Raw genomic sequence first — 4,591 nt, 5'->3', positions numbered from 1 at the left:
CTGCAGCGACAAAGCGGCCTATGTGCTTTGCAGACCTCCGCTGTTTGTTTGAGGGGGAACGCTCAGACTGGGGCCTGAGTGATAACTGCTTGGCGTAATTATGAAGACAGCTTGAAAACTATGCTCCTCTTTGTTTCGACCTCCAGATGATGGCTGTCTGACCGCTGTTTGTGCCAGTTTTATTTCAAAGCGCTTTTCTTCCCATATTTCAAAGGTCAGTGTGTTTACTGGTGGCCAAAAAGAGCCTGTGTGTAAGAGAAAGAAACACATGTGGTTGAGTGGCAGGGGGACCAACAGCAGAGGCGGGGAACTGGATGTGGAATCCTCCACTGGCTTCTAGATATGTCTGAAAACCAATGCAGAGGACTTGACCTCTCCTTGTTCATTACTACTCAAAGCGGAGGAAGTAACTTGTATCAATGGTCTTTTCTTTTCTTTTTATTTTCTGAAAAAAAGTATAATTCTAGAAGTCCAGTTGAGGAAGAAGAAATGTAGGTACGTCCAGTTAAGAAACATTATCAAACCCTCAGCAAGGAAAAAGTCCACTTTACCTCCTTGAAATGGAAATACTTCTGCCCTCCAAGAAAGCAGGTTTGAAAGTCTGGCCATCCTTGGAAACCTTGAGATTGTTTCCGGTCAAGGAATGTCAGTGCTGGGAAATGGTAGCAAATGCAAACTCCTTTTTCGGGCCTCTTACTTGGCTTTCTGGCACCATTACTTAGAAAAACAATGTTGACGAGGCTGTTACCTACCCATATATAAAACATTAGTGCTTCTCCTATGAATATTTGAAAACAGCATCAGATTTCAGTGACACAAACTCAATACCTCTTTCAAGTGCTCGTCATGATTCCTTTTCTCCTAATCTGTGTTTGTCCATCTTCCCTGGGTTTTCTGTAGGGCAGGCTCTTTGGAGAAGGAGGTGAATGAGCTATTGAAAGGATAGATAGCTTGTATTCCAAAACAAAGTTTGCAAGGTTCAAATCTTGGTACTTGTACTTTTAAATGTGTGACCCTGGCCAGCCTACTTAACTAATCTGTGCCTCAGATTTCTTGTCCTGAATACAAATGACTCACATCATGACACTGTGAGGATTAAGTGGATAAACTTGTGTGGAATATGGGGACCAATAGCTGGTACTTTGTGGGCATTCGATTGTTAGCTATTTGTGAAAAACACTTACCATCCTGAAATGAATTCTGCACTGGGGGAAACTCTGCACTACCACAGCTTTTCTTGAATCCACTTATATCTTGCAAATCCCAAGGGAACAGTGCCTGTGTTGTCAAGGTGAGGGTGGAGCAGGGGAAGAGAACGTAAAACAAAGAGAACTGAAATGTCTTCAACTTAGCCTCCCACTTACTGGGAATTTCTAGGTTTCTACAAAATAAAGACATTTTCCGCCTTGAGTTTGTACAAAATAAACATAATACTCATTGACCAGGAGAAGGTATGGCAATTCCTGGTTGGAATTCAAGAAGGAAAGGAAAGAGAACACAGGATAAGAGAACTAATACTTATATACTGGAGATGGAACCCAAGGCTTTCACACTGAGCAATATCCCCAGCTCATTTTTCATTTTTTCTAGGCAAAATCTGCTTAAATCACCAATTTGCCTAGGGCAGGCTTGAATTTGTGATCCTCCTGCCTCAGCCTTCCAGAGTGCTGGGATCACAGGCATGTACCCCATGCCCAGCTGAACTAAGGTATATTGAAGATCATTTTCATTGTATTTAATCTATTAGTTAAATACTATCACCTCCATTTTACAATTAGAACAAAACAAGAAATAGGGAGGTTAAGGGAATCTTCCTTGGTCAGTTCACAGTGTGGCTGGTTTTCAATCCACATCTATTTGGTTTCAGGAACTCTACTTTTACCTCCTTCCTCCATCTCCTTAGAACAACCACAGCAAGACTGGTGTTCTGAAGGGCAACCAAAGACATGGGCTGACCCAGACTCTAGATGATTCATTACTATAGGAGAGTCTCAGCAAAGACTCCAGTATTACTTCTGAGCCATTCCCATGTTCAAGTGAAATATTCCGGGAGGTCTTTCTTTTGGACCCTGTAATTTTAGGCATCTCAGAGTGGGAACTTTCAGAAAAATTATTTCCATCTCCTGCTCAAATGAGAGCAGGTATTTCACTGCCACTTCAAAGGTGTCTTCCAGCTCTACTTTTAAAGTGCTATACATTATCCTAGGCAATGGATGCAGGTTACTTAACTCTTGGTGTCATTTGTTTTTTTCTGTGCTGGGATTGAACCGAGGGATTTCACACTGAGCTACATACTCAGTCCATTGTTATTTTGAGACACGGTCTTGCTAAGTTTTTAAAGTGCTTAGCATGGGCTTGAACTTGTGATCCTCTTGCTTCAGCCTCCCAGAGTGCTGGGATTACAGGTATGAGGCACTGTGCTTGGCTTTGATTCCTCAACATGGGAATAATAACAGTATATCCATATTTATGGGGCTGTTATACAGATTAAGTGAATACTTTTAGAATATCATTGAATTATTAGCTTTTATTATCTTTGTGATATTGTTTTAAATATGATGCTATCAACTAGGAGATCATTTATGCATCTAGATTTTGCAACTCTCTCAAGATCTTGCTTTGCTGTGTGTGAAAGATTGTTGCTGTCTGTGACTTCTCCTGTCTCCTCTTTCCATAGGTTGGGCCACCTCTGTACCGTCTGTTCAACCACTAGAGCGGCCCAGATTGGACAAGAGTCTAGAAGCATGCAGATATGCATGAAGATGTTATGCAGACAGAAGCAGCAGAAGCAGTGATAAAGGCATGGTCTCATGACTCAGTTTGGAAGTTCCAGATTGAAGAACTGTTGAGGTCAGCAGCAGACTGATTGAGTCAAGGTGAGTCCTCCTGTTCAGCTTCCAGACACAAAAACATTAACATTGGCTCCCTTCAGTGCTAGTCAGTGTGAGCTTTGGATTGCTGTCCAAAAGCTGAGGTTCAACTGCAGGCTATTGCTGCTGATAGATTTGTGTCCCGGTGGATTATTAATATGGGCAAGCACGTGAGGACATGAGAACATAAAATTCCCCTAGAGAGTATTCTCATGTGAATGAAGTTCTCTTCTGTCAATGTGAGGATAGTTATTTCAGGTGAATTATGAATCAGTGTTACCTCTAGTCTTATAAACCTTTCTTTTCTTTGCGCAAAAGTCCACAGTGGGCTACTTCCCAGGATTTTATAATTCAGCAGGTATATTAAATGTACTGCTTGACATGCTTTGAGGTTCAACTCACTTGTCACCTGGGCAGCCTGCAGGCTTGACAGACTTCTAATGTTTACTTTACTTTTAAGTAAGTGGGACTGAGACCGCCAGGACACAAATACCTCCTCTTTATCTTCCTCCCATGGTCTAATGGAGATGCTTCTCACAGACCCAGTCGGAGTCTGTTTTCCTGATCTCTAGTTGCGTAACTTCTTCATGCATCTATGGAAAACACAGGCACATGGACCTCTTCTTGGCCACGACCTTGACATCCCTCCTTCCTTTACTACCTCAGAGAAAACATGGCCCATGTTGATGAGAATCACATAAGGAAGCCCAAGTTACTTTACAAACACCTATTCATCTTGTTGAACTCTACCAGGTTTTCTAAACCTGTTTGTTTATGTGTAGACATATGGTGTGAGTAACTCAGGATCATTTACCAAAAAGTAAATATATCCAAATTTCTTTTGAAAAAAATGCCAGGACCTCATTCTCAGCTCTGATACCGAAGCTGCGATTTTCCTATCTTAGAGTTGAGGTGCTAAAGCTAACTGGGTATATGGATTTCACTTTCAATAAAATCAGTAGATGGTAAAATCCAAATTAAAACAGAGCCTTGGAAATCAGGCTGCCTTTTTCTATTAGCATTGACAAATGCTGTTTCATTTTCCAAATCAAATAGCTTAGACACTGAAATTCTATTTGCAGAAAATGCAGATATTATTAAAAATGCAGATGGTTATCAGGAGCTGGTATGTTTTCTTGTGGGTGCCAGGATGATTTAAGGACAGGTGCACACACCACATTAGCACTTTAACAGAAGAAAACAAAGAACAAGAAGACATGAAAGGCTCCAAAGCATTTAGGAAAAATGACAACCCCTCTTGAGACTCAACAGTAGCATCTTTGTGAGAAAAGCTGTGCGTATATGGTAACGCATCTTTTTTACAACTAAGCTTACTGCTTTTTCATATTTCTCTTCTGGCTGCGGTTCTCCCCAAAGTAACAACAAAAACAATAAACATAAGAATGACAAGAGAAACTTTGGCTTGGTTCTTTTTACTCCCTAGCTAAAAAGAAGGGCTTTTTAAACTAGAGTCCATAAAACTCAATAGGTAAGTTTCTAATGGCTTGTTTGGGTTTTGTTTTTTTTTTTTGTAGTACATTTATTGAAGAGTGCAGGGCAGCAGCAGGAATAGGTGGAGGGGTGAAACAGGAGGGGGGATGGGTTTTTTTGAAATTGAGTTCTTAACATTCATAAATATACAAAATATTTATGACACACCCCTTCAGAGAAGCTGAATGGCCACTAAAACAACAACCAGAAGGAACACAAGACATCTTCTC

This window comes from Chinchilla lanigera, unplaced genomic scaffold (assembly GCF_000276665.1).
Source record: "Chinchilla lanigera isolate Chin_1 unplaced genomic scaffold, ChiLan1.0 scaffold00004, whole genome shotgun sequence".
Classification (NCBI taxonomy): Eukaryota; Metazoa; Chordata; class Mammalia; order Rodentia; family Chinchillidae; genus Chinchilla; species Chinchilla lanigera.
Note: the sequence above shows the minus strand (reverse complement) of the source record.